The 13,365-nt window shown below is 40.1% G+C and overlaps 1 pseudogene; it reads left to right on the top strand.

Annotated features, from left to right (window-relative positions):
- LOC101643285 overlaps positions 1–10,144 on the top strand; it is a 44,593-nt pseudogene extending 34,449 nt beyond the window's left edge.
- Positions 10,145–13,365: the final 3,221 nt, after the last annotated feature.

Genomic DNA, 13,365 nt, shown 5'->3' with positions numbered 1-13,365 from the left:
TGTGGGCTTTGTTGCTTCTGAGCTAGATGGCCGCTTGTTTACCTTCAAGCTTTTAAGACCCCAGACGCTATATCTTTTGATAGCCGGGCACCACAGAATGGACTTTTCTTTAGTCAGTTAAAACAGTTCTATGAAAGTGAAATCCTCAGGAGACAGAAAACACCTGAAACTGTCTTGAACAAAGACAGGGAAGGCCCACCTCTGTTACAGCTTTATGATCATTATATTTCCTTTTCCTTTTATTATAGACAATCTTATAGCTCAACTTTAGAAGCTCATCTTCATCCTACAGGAAACTTGCTTTGGATGTTTCTGTATCTCTTACTGTGTCCATCTTGGGCCTGGCATAGAGAAGTAATACAGAAAATATCTATAAAATAATCTAAAAGCCTTAGGATTTGAGAATTGGGACATCGAGAATTATCATAAGCGCAGAATTACTATACCAGTGGAAACCATTTTAGAGCTTTCAAACGTTTTTCACATTATTATGATTGCAAGGAGCTATCATTATTTCTTTCCTATTGAATATAAGGAATCGTTTTAATCTCACCTATCTCCCACATTGGATGTAAGGGAGGCAGGAGTTAATACTCCTCTGCTATCAAGCCTGTCTAGGTCTAGGCCTCTCAAAGCCAACTCAAGAATCAGATACTACAAGAATGGCCCATCTAGCTCTAGAGCAGTGTCGAACTTCTCTAAAACGCTTCTCTTAATGGACTGTCATGTTACAAGAATAGACATTTGCTCAAGTTGTATAAATCTAATTAACTGTGATATTATTTAGCCAGCTCCTCTATGAATATAATACACAACTAGAACCCTAGAAGCTCACAATTCAAATCTATTTTGAATGACTATGTTCCTTCTGAGAAATGCTGGTAGTATAGTAGGTGACATGTTGGGCTGCTAACTGTAAGGCCAGCGGTTCAAACCATCAGCCACTCTGTGAGAGAAAAAAGAGATGTTCTACTCCTGTAAATATCTAGTCTGCAAGAAAGCCACGCGAGCAGCCCTGTTCGGTCGCATAGGCTTGCTATGAATCAGAATTGACTTAGGGGCAGTGAGTTAGCCTTTGTTTTGGTTTTTATGCCCATTCTAATACTTGATCTTTCCTGACATCATCTTTGCTATTTTACAACAACCCTATTGTGTTACAAAATACACCTAGAAATTAAAGAAATGGGTTTGTGTGGGAAGAGTTCAGTTTGCTCCAAGAAAGCAAACCCTCTGCTGCGGAGTGGATGCCACCCAGCACCCCCCAGCTCGCGTGGGTCAGAGCGCAGTTTTCAACTGCTGCTTTTTCGGAAGGAAGTCAGCAGACTTCTCACGCTGTTCTGGGTAGACCATCAACACGAATATTTTATTAGCAGCTGAGCATACTAACCATTTGTGCCAATGAGGAACTCCAGACTGATGGTCAGAGGAGAGTACATCGCGGTTGACTCCTTAGTGATGGACGGTCCAAAGAATACGAAAATGCTTTGACATTCATGCGGTGTTTTTAGTAAGACTCTTGTGGAATAAGAAGCATTTTTTCAAGAGGCAGTAAATAATAATTAGAGAAAATACTTTTTATATCATCAGAAACATGGCAATTGCATTCTTTTTCATTATATGACTGCATAAATTCTTGGGGAAAGGAGCCCTGGCGGCACGGTGGTTACACATTATTACCATATAATAAAGTGTTTGGTGATTTATTACCATATGATCACCAGTTTCAAAAAGCAGGAGCCCACTCCGTGTGAGCAAGACCAGACTTCCTACTCCCAGAAACCCTTTGGTCCCAGAAGCCCACAGGGGCAGTCCTATCCCGTCCTGTAAGGGCACCATGAGCTGGAATGAGCTCGATGGCAGGGAGAATGACATGAAGTCCCTGGGACAGACTAAGGTTGAAGTAAATTACCTAGAACAACTAAAGATGTCCTACCTGTGAATTCATCAGACTTGCTGTTATGATTTTTAAAAGAAGGCATAGTAGTATATAACTATACTGTCTTCTAAATGTGTCCACCTCTTTAATAAAACTCCTGAACATTTTCTCATCACCGTTATTGAGAGGGCATGCGTCTTACAAGTTATATATAAATATGTAAGCCACATTTTTCTTTTTTTTCAATCATTTTATTGGGCTCTAACAGCTCTTATCACAATACATACATACATCCATTGTGTCAAGCACATTTGTACATATGTTGCCAATATCATTTTCAAGACATTTTCTTTCTACTTGAGCCCTTGATATCAGCTCCTCATTTTTCCCCTCCCTCCCTTCCCTTCCTCCCTCATTGAACCCTTGATAATTTATAAATTATTAGTTTTTCATGTCTTATACCAACCGCTGTCTCCCTTCATGCACTTTTATGTTGTTTGACCCCCTGGGGGGTGTTATATGTCAATCATTGTGATCGGTTCCCCCTTTCTCTCCCTCTCTCTTCCCACTACCCTCATGTTATTGTTACTCTCATTATTGGTCCTAAGGAGCTTATCTGTCCTGGATTCCCTGTATTGAGAGCTCTTTTCTGTACCCAGTGTACATGCTCTGGACTAGCCGGATTTGTAAGGTAGAATTGGGGTCATGATAGTGGAAGAGGGAGCATTAAAGGACTAGAGGAACGCTGTATGTTTTGTCAGTGCTATACTGCACCTTACTGGTTTGTCTCTTAATTGTGACCCTTCTGTGAGGGAATGTCCAATTGTCTACAGATAGGCTTTGGGTTTCCACTCAATTCTCCCCCTCATTCACATCGATGTGATTTTTTTGTTCTGGGTCTTTGATGCCTGATACCTGATCCCATCGACACCTCATGATCACACAGGCTGGTGTGCATCTTCCATGTGGACTTTGTTGCTTCTCAGATAGATGGCCAATTGTTTGTCTTCAAGCCTTTAAAACCCCAGACGCTATATCTTTTGATAGACCGACACCATCAGCTTTCTTCACCACATTTGCTTATGCACACATTTGTCTTCAGCGATCGTGTCGGGAAGGTGAGTAAGCTACATTTTTCAATTAAATAACTTAAACATAACCAATGTACTCATCAGTGTGGCTAAGAGGATAACTGTTCTTACCATTTGCAGGACATAAAAGTAAAGAATGAAAACATTGCCTCTACTCCTCGGCCTTTGGGTTTTGAACACCTGCTTCGAGGTAAGTTCCATCAATCACAACTGTTTATATTATTATTTAGACCATTTTACATGTCCACAATTGAAATTCTTAGCCTGGATTGTGTTGTCTGAACCTCTCGATGTAATTATTGACACAACACTTAGAAAAATTAAATTGTAGCCATATATTGAGCCGTTAACTTGCCATCCTTTCGTTCTGTACTGCTGCAAGAAGCAGAGGTATCAAATGTTCAAATAAAGCGTCCATCTTCCTTCCATGTCAGCTTGAGACAATGCCATACCTCCTTTCTTACTAGAATCACAATGCACTTAGCTCTGTGTGACATTATAGGGCAAACACGTACACATCCTTCAGAGATGGCTAGAGTTTTCTCAAACTTTATGCCAAAGTGCTCCCAGCAAAGAATCATGGACCAATGGTATGATTGTTCTCTGAATTAAAATAATTGGGTTTTTGTTTCCATTTCCTTTACCTTTTCTATTTAACTAAAGTGCTAATCTTATTAATTTAGAAATAAATTTCAGTTCTCAAGTGTGAATGAGCCATCTTGCAAAAGATGCATTATATTTGTGTTTGTCATCTTAACATGTAGTCTTTCTGATATGTTCCTATTGTTGAAATAAATTCATAGAGCTAGTTGTATATGAATTAAGTCTTTGATTTTAAAACCTTTTATTTTTACCAAATAGCATTCTGATAATTCAGTTCCTCGTGTCTAAAAGTAATTCGTGTTTGTTTTGGCTTACATATGCATATGGGCCTTATTACATTAATAAATGGCATAAAATTTCCCACGATATCTTTTTTTTTTTTAATTAAAAGAAACAACTAAAGCAAAATAAGTAGTTTTTCACCCTAACAGTAATAAAAACTCACAATTTTCAGATGTTACCAAAGGAGTTCCAAAGAGGTTGTAGGACAACTTGTGCCTTCTGAAACTGACCACGGAAGCTCCCTTTCAAATAAAGTAGTGGTTTCATTGGAAAGAAAATATTGGGAGTCAGATTTAAGTTAGCAAGAAAAGATAAGTTGAGGCAAAAGAAAAAGGATGCCCTGCTAAAAGTATGAGAGATGACCAGAAAATGTAGATCTTGAATTTGTAAAGCCATATTTTGTTAACACTTAATAATAAAAATAGAAGAAGGAATACTAAATGCATGAAACTGGGACATCTGTCATATTTTATATTCTCCAGAGGACAATAAGTTCTACCCCACTTTAAAACATGTTGGAAAAAATTTCAAATTCTCATGGGCTCCATACATCTTCTTTGATTTTTGATAAAACATAAGAAAATAAATAAAGCATACAAAATCATTCATTTCTTCATATTTATAGAATATTCACTTTATAATGAAGTGAGATCTGACAGGGATGCAGGAGACAGAACATGTAGGACTTGGGATGGAATCAATTCAAAATACTTGGGATGGATTCAATTCAAAATGCATTAGGAAGGCCCAGGATGTGGTACAGAGAGCAGTTCCTTTGCCTCAGGGCTAAGGCAGTGTCCAGAGGGAACATGGTAGTGTCTTGCACGATGGGCAGTTGAGACCAAAAAATGAGGGTGGATTTAGTAGATATTTGGTGATTGAATCTACTCTATAAACTGTCGAATTGGATGAGGAGTAAAGGAAAGAAACAAACAAAAGAGTTCTGTTTTAGAAAAGTTAGATTTGATGTGGCTGTTAGTCTTCTACTTGGAAATGTCAAGGTGGCAGTGGATATACTTGATCTGAAGTTCAAAAAGAATTCAAAGGTGCTGTAAGAGCCTCCCAATACAATGATTTTTTAAAAAGAAGGAATCCCCCAATAAAATGATTTTTTTCAAACCCAATAAAATTATTTCAAAAAAGAAGAAGGAATCAAGGGTGCTATCTATTTGAAACTATATTTGAAATCTTGGGATTTTATCAGGGAAAAAGCAGGAAGTTTGGATGTGTTGTTGTGGTTGTTAAATGCCATCAACTTGGTTCCTACACATACAGACATATGTGTATGTGTAGCTACACAGACAGACAACAGAAGGAAACACCACCTGGTCCTGGGCCGTCCTCACATTGTTCTGATGATTGAGCCCATTGTGTCAGCCAGTGTGTCATTCCATCTGATTGGAGACCTTCCTATATTTTGCTGTCCCTGTACTTTACTAAGTAGAATGTCCTTCTTCAGGAACTCTCTTGACAACCTGTCCAAAGTATGTGAGATGAAATCTTGCCATCTTGCCTCTCGGGAGTGTTCTGATTGTAATTCTCCCAACACAGATGTTTGTTCTTGTGATAGTCCATGTTGTTGCTGTTAGACACCTTAAGTTCCAACCCATAGCAACCCTGTACGTGACAGAAGGAAACACTGCTCAGTCCCGAGTCGTCCTTACAACTGTTCGCATACTTGAGATCATTGTTGAAGTCACTGTGCCAATCGATCTCATTGAGTACCTACCTTTTCTTCACTGCCCTTCCCGTAAACAGTTACACTCTCAGAAACTCACCGGGCCAGTTTTACCGTGCTGTGTAGGGTCACTATGAGTCATCATTGACTCAATGGCAGTGAGTTTGGTTTGGGGGGATTGGGGTTGTTGTTTTTTGTTATTGTTTTCTACTTTACCAAGCGTGATGTCCTTTCTCCAGATACGGTTTATCCTCACATGTCCAAAGTATGTAAGACAAAGTCTCCTTATCCTTGCCTCTAAGGAACACTCTGGCTGAACTTCTTCCAAGACAGGTGTATCTGTCCTTTTGTCAGTCCATGGCACGGTCACTATTTTTCGCCAGCACTTCCACTCAAATTCATCGATTCTTCTTCAGTCTTCTTTATGCAATGACCATCTTTTAAATGCATATGCAGCAACGGAAAATGCACTCATGGATCAGGCACACCTTAGTCTTCAAAGTATTATTCTTGTTTTTCAACAATCTAAAAAGGTCTTGTTCACAGATTTACTTGTATTGATTCTGGAGACAAGCAAGACTTAATTCTAAACAATTTCAATCTTTTCGCCATCTATCATGAGGTAGATCTACCTATTGGCCCGGTTGTGAGGACTTTGGTTTTCTTCATGTGGAGTTGTAATGCATACGAAAGGCGGAAATCTTTGATCTTCATCAGTGAGTGCTTCAAGTCCTCCTCACTTTCAGCAGGCAAAGTTGTATCATCTGCACATTGCAGGTTATTAATAAACTTTCCTCCAATCCTGCTGCTACATTCTTCATATAAACCAGCTTCTCTGAATATTTGCTCACCATATAGATTTAATAAAGTGAGAAGATACAACCCTGACACACATCTTTCCTAATTTTAAACCATGCAGTATTCCTTTGTTCTTTTTCCACAACTGCCCCTTGATCAATATACAAGTTCTGCATGAGCACAATGAAGTGTTCTGGAATTGCCATTCTTCTAAAGGCTATCCATAATTTGTTATGATCCACAGTTAAATGCTTTTGCATAGTCAATAAGACACAAGTAAACATATTTCTGGTATTCTCTGCTTTGAGCAGAATTTGGATGTAGATAGAGAAAATGGAGAAAATTTTAAAATGACTGAGAAAAAATAGTCAAGAGAGTATGTTTTCCAAAATGAAGTGATTGCAGAATGTTTAATCAAGTCAGAGTCTATTGTGGAGGGAGATTAAAATTAGTAGTAATCCAATTTGATATATGATGAATTAACAACCTAAGCTTTGGACTGCTAACTGAAAAACTGGCAGTTCTAACCCACCAGCTGCTGCACAGGAAAAAGATGAGGCTATTTGCTCCCATTAATATCTATAGCCTTGCCTAGGAAACCCTTTACAGCATCAATATGAGTTGGAAACATCTTGATGGCTGGCAGTGGTTATATACCTGTATGCTTATTTACTTTTTTGTGTGGATTTGGAAGGATAGTCAATAGCTGGAATATAGAGTTATTGAATGAGATTGGATACAATCATAATTTTATGAATGACTGAGAGGAGAGGGTCTATTTTTGGATGCTGTGTTCGCCTGTGTTGACGAGGGAAACAAATTCAGTGACATTCATATATGTGTAAAAAAGAGCTTTATATCCAGGAGTAATTATATATCAGTAAATCATCCTAAACCAGTCCAAATCAAGTCCATAAGTCCAGTCCTAGTCCATAAGTCCCTCTTCAGACTCATGCAACCACATGCAATGATGCGGAATTCAGGATGATCACAGGCAAGTGGGAGCAAAGTCAGGAGGACCCAAGGTCAGTGGCAACCTGGCAGGACTCTGGCAGCTCTCAGGATGGTCGGCAAGCAGGAAAGGGAAAGGCAGAGAGAAGGGAGGTTCCCAGGCCCCTCCTGATGAGAAGGCCAGGCTCACAAGGAGACACACTCAGGCTGTGACCTGATTCACAGGTTGGAGACCACCCCTACACTTTATATGTCTTCAAGTTGACATGACATTACATAACTACCCTAGGTGTTTCCACATTCACCACTTACCACATCGTGTCTCCAGAAAACCATCCTAATGGTTTATTTATGAAGCATAATGCTGATTTCTTTGGGTACAGAAGAAAGCAATTAATTTGGGGTTAGAAAGCTGTGCATCTAAGATCATCTCTAACACTGACCCTCTATATGAGTCCCTATATGTGACATGGGACTCCTCTCCTTCCCTCCCTGTTTCTCTGCCACTCAGCCTCTCCCAACCTGACCCCTTCCCTCTCCTGCTTCTCTTCCTCAATTCTAAGTTTGGGGTACTCATTGAGTCATATTCTCCAAAGAGTTATTTAATCTCTCTGGGATTCAATTTCATCATCTGTATAAAAATGATATATGCCAAAGTCTTGGTACTGTTAAGGAATTAAATAAATTCATATTTTTAAACTACTTAGAATGGGATTTGACACAAAGTAAGTAATATTAAACCCATATTAAAAATAAATTGAAGTTGTGAATCAGCAGACAAGAATTAACATCTCTAATATGTTCTTCCTGGATTATCTATGTTTACTTTAAACACCTCTGTACTTTCATCATTTAAGCTCAAAACTTAAAAAAGCATTTTCAACTCCTGCCCTGCTGAAATTTTCCCAAACCCAATTCCAGTCAACAAGTTTTATGAAAGTCATGTGCAATATTAATAATTAGTCCATGTGTTTTCTGAACATGAAAGAATATTTTATACATGTTCTACTCTAAAAAGAATTCAAATGAATCAATTTTTAATTATTTTTCTTCTTATCAAATGCCATAGTTCTTATTTCTGACCACCTTAAATTAAAAGCATTTTGAAATAAGAAAAATGTGATTCAGAAAGGGCTCCTGGGTATCGACTGAATATTTCTGACTGAAGTTTTGTAAACTTGTCAGTAAGCAGGCAAGTAAGTGATCTTAAACCTAGTCCTCAAAAGAAAGGAGCTACAAACACAAAAAGACATATTTAGCCAATCCTCCAGGCTCGGATCCACAATCAATGCTCATGGAAGCAGCAGTCAAAAGATCAAAAGACATGTTACGTTAGGTAAACCTGCTGCACAAGACCTCTGCAGAGTGTTGAAAAGCAAGGATGTCACTTTGAGGACTAAGGTGCGCCTGCCCCAGGCCATGGTGTTTTCCATAGTGTCCTATACATGCGAAAGTTGGACATTGAATAAGGAAAGCTGAAGAAGAATCAGTGCATTGGAATTGTGGTGCTGGAGAGGAATATTGAAAACATCTAGGACTGCTAGAAGGACAAACTGATCTACCTCGGAAGAAGTATGGCCAGATTGCTTCTTAGAGACAAAAATGGCAAGACTTTATAGAACATAGTTTGGACGTGTTGTCAGGAGAGACCAGTCCCTAGAGAAGGACCTCGTGCTTGGTAAAGTGGAGGGATGGCTGAGAAGAAGAGGGTTCTCAAAGAGATGGAGCGACACCAGGGCTGCAACATGGGCTCAGGCATAGGATCTATCACAAGGGTGGCTCGGGACTGTACAGGGTTTCGTTCTGTTGTGCACAAGGTCACTATGAGTCGGAACCACTCTACAGCACCTAACAACAGCAACCAAGCTCAAGTTCACAGGGATATTGCCATAGCTAGGAAGCAAACATTTAACAAAAGAAAGTTCACCAATAGCCAGTCTTTGTGGAAATTTAATGAAACTAGAGATTTCCTGTCTCCTGGTAAGTGAGCTATCACAACTCCTCAGAGTCCACCATACTCCACACGTCACCCTTCGCTTGCCACATGTGTCCCACAGACCTCCCTCAGCGCTTCAGGCCGCTGCTCAAACCTGCAGCCCTGCGTGGGCGACAGACTCCTGGCTGTCTGTGAAGTGGAGCTGACCAGCGCCAAACGGAACTCGGGAGTGAAGCTCTTCAAGGTTCCTAAAGACTTGTCCCAACAATGGACAAAAATAAACAAACAAACCAAAGAGATGATGTTGGAAATGCAGATTACCAAATCTCAAGGAAGGGGTGTGATGTCACTTACCTTGAAAGAGGATCTTGCAAATATTCATGATATTGGCAAAAAACCCGCCTTCAGTCAGCACCCTGAGAGAACACTCATTTTTCTTGCAAAGTTTTGGGGGACAGACTTTAACAGTGTTTATTGAAGCTCATCAGATCAACTTTCATGGGAAATAATAGTGGTACGAAGAGCTGAATGCCGACCTGCTGCCTGTGAAAATTACATGAGATTACAGAGAGTGAAAATAGAAGGATATTCCAACTCTCACTTCAGCTGGACAAAATGTAACAACCAATTATAAGCCCGTTTCTAGCCATCAGTACAATATTGAGTCGGGAAGGGGAGAGAAAGAACGGGAGCTGAGGAGATAAAAAATATGTTCTGAACATGGGCTTTCCGCTTTTGAGCAGGATCAATATTACAATTTTAAGAACTTGGTGGACAGCCCAAAATACCCTGTGGTCTTCCTGAAGGAAATCTTACGAGAAATTGATGTACAAAATGTAAAAGGAACACACAGAAACACATGGGAGCTGAGACCAGTATACAGACATTATCAAGTGCAAGAGATGAGTGATTGCGAAGCTTTCTCATGACATAGAGCAGCAGCTACAGAGTGCTCCTGTACCAGTCTTGAGACATAAAGACTTGAGCACCAGCTGTTAAAAGGGGTTCAATGGCTGGTTCCTTAATTCCTCTAGTTTTTAAAAGCATTTTTTTAACCACTAATTCTTTTGTTTTTAATCATTTTATTGGGGGCTTATACAACTCATCACATTCTATATATACATCCATAGTGTCAAGCAAATTTGTACATTTGTTGCCATCATCATTCTCAAAACATTTGCTTTCTGCTTCATCCCTTGGTATCAACTCCTCATTTTCCCCTCCTTCCCACTCCCTCCCTCTATCATAAACCCTTGATAATTTACAAAACTTTTTTTTCATTTTCTTGCACTGTCTGATGTCTCCACCCATCCCTTTGTCTGTTGTCCATCCCCCTGGGAGGGGGTTATAGATAATTCATTGTGATCGGTTCCCCTTTTCTACCCTCACCTTCCCCTAACCCTCCTAGTATGACTACTCTCATTATTGGTCCCATGGAGTTTATCTGTCCTATATTCCCTGTGTTTCCAGCTCATATCTGTACCTATGTACATGCTCTGGTCTAGCCAGATGTGTAAGGTAGAATTAGGGTCATGATAGTGGGTGGGTGGGGAAGCATTAAAGAACCAGAGGAAAGCTGCATGTTTCATCAGTGCTACACTGCACCCTGACTGGCCCATCTTCTCCCAATGACCCTTCTGTAAGGGGATGTCCAATTGCTTACAGATTGGCTTTGGGCCTCCACTCCACACTCCCCCCTTCATTCACATTATGATTTTTTCCTCTGGGTCTTTGATGCCTGATACCTGATCGCGTGGACACCTCATGATCACATAGGCTGGTGTGCTTCTTCCATGTGGGCTTTGTTGTTTCTCACCTAGATGGCCACTTGTTTACCTTCAAGCCTTTAAGACCCCAGATGCTATATCTTTTTATAGTCAGGCACTATCAGCTTTCTTCACCACATTTGTTTATGAACCCTCTTTGTCTTCAGAAATCATGTCGGGAAGGTGAGTATCCCAGAATGCTGGAGTATTAGAACAAAGTGTTCTTGTGTTGAAGGAGTACTTGACTAGAGGCCCAATATTCATCTGGTTCCTTAATACTAAACCTATAAATATATGTACATAGATCTATTTCCCCATGGTCATATATAAATATATTTACATATGTACATGCCTGTATTTAGACCTCTATAAATATCCTTTGCCTCCTAGTTCTTTCCTCTGTTTCCTTTTACTTTCCTCTTGTCCCACTATCATGTTCAGCCTTCATTTGGGTTTCAGTGATTCCTCTCTGTTACATTGACCTTGATCAAGTCCTACCAGACCTCCTACACCCTCCTCGCCATTGATTTTCAGTCACTTGCTGTTCCCTTGTCCCTGGGTTTGTTAACACCTGCTTCCTTTCCCCCATCTCCCCCTCTCCCATGTGCTCCCGGAACTGTCATCCTGTTGTTTTCTCCTCTGGCTTGTTTATCCTGCCTATAACATCCAGGTAGACATGTGGGGACAATAATATGCACAAAACCAAGACAGAGCACAACAAAGCAACAATAGAAAATAAAACAATGGCTACAACAACAACGACCAAAAGAAAAGCAAAGCCTATAAATAGTTCAAGGTCTATTGGTTATCCTTTAGGAGTGTTTTCCAGTCTAGGCTGATGGGGCCCCATACCCTGGCCCCACAGTCTATTATTGGTGTTCCTTGGGGACTTCATTGCTCAGCTCCCCTTGCTGCTCTGTTGCACGGCCCCAGCGTCTCGCCTCCATGTGGTGGGTTCAGGGCAGGCACAGTTCCTGCCTTGTGTCTCCAGTGTTGTCCCCCGTGGTGCTATGGGTCAGTGAGGAACATCGTGTCTCATGGTGGGGATGGCCCTATGGTCCTCTCTGTCCATTGGCTGCTCTGAGCAAAAATGTCTTCAGGGCTTGGTGGGCCCAGATGTGCTTCACCCTTTTTTCCTCACCCCTCATTTGCTCCTGAAACCACTAATTCTTATAAAGCTTCCAAAGGGTTTTTTGAGATGAACAAATTTATTTACAGACTTGTATTAAACCAGATTATTCATGATGCCTATAGAGGTTAGAGGGTCAAGAGTGGGTTTCTTTTGAAATATTAAATTTTCACTTGTAAAATTAAGAACTATTGTCTAAGTGAGAACTCTCTGTCTTTGTATCTCTGAGGAGCTGAGAGAACACAGATCTGGAGTGAGGGTATGCAAAAAAAAAATATCTAACTACATTTTAAAGGAGTAAAGAGTTGATCTTTGTAAAAGGGGGGTAGGGAAAGAAACTTAATGAAACTAGGGAGATAATCACTCAACTCATTGTCATCTGGTTTCTATCTCTCCCACTCCACTCAATACTGATTTAGTATTTAGTGATCAACAACAATCTCCTAGTCCAGAGGTGGAAAACATCTAGTCCTCAGGTTGTGTAAACTCCGAAAAATCATCAATATCAGCTAATATCACACACCTCATCTAAAAGAACCAGTGCTAGAAATTACATTAGGGGTGAATTCATTAAATATTTGACTAAATGTAACAGGCAAATTTTAAGTTAATAATTTTGTATGGCCCAGGAATTACAATATAAATATCCAAATGACACTTGGCCCAAAAAAGGTTCCCCCTCACTGTCCTCGTCAACATTTTGTTTTGTTTTGTTTTCAATTCTTACATTTCCTTCCTTTTCTACAGCTAAGTGAAGGCTCTAGACGCATTGAGAGACATCGCATAAGAAATGTTCTCCAAAAACCGAAATCTGACCTGTCAGCAAGCAGTTCTTCCGATTTTCATCTTGGACAATTAAATGAACTTAAATATCCATTTATGCCCTTTAGACCTAATAAAAGCCGCAAGATAGTTCGGGTTACACGAAGACCTTATAGAACTATTAGACGCAGACCTAAAGTTGTGACTTTAGGTCTTAGACCTAATAAACACCGCAAGATAGTTCGGGTTACACGAAGACCTTATAGAACTATTAGACGCAGACCTAAAGTTGTGATTTCTCTTACTGAAAAACCTAATCCCAAACCCTTGGTAGTTACAACAACAACCAAGCCTTCCCCAACCACTACAACACAGCTTGCCACAACCACTTCCACTACACCTTCCCCAACCACCACAACAGAGCCTACCACGACCACTTCCACTATACCTTCCCCAACCACCACAACACAGCCAACCAGGACCACTTCCACTA

This window comes from Echinops telfairi, unplaced genomic scaffold (genome assembly GCF_000313985.2).
Source record: "Echinops telfairi isolate 266 unplaced genomic scaffold, ASM31398v2 ScPeMD7_7468;HRSCAF=8506_0, whole genome shotgun sequence".
Lineage (NCBI taxonomy): Eukaryota > Metazoa > Chordata > Mammalia > Afrosoricida > Tenrecidae > Echinops > Echinops telfairi.
The sequence above is the reverse complement of the archived record's forward strand: the minus strand, read 5'-3'. Positions and strand labels throughout refer to the sequence as shown.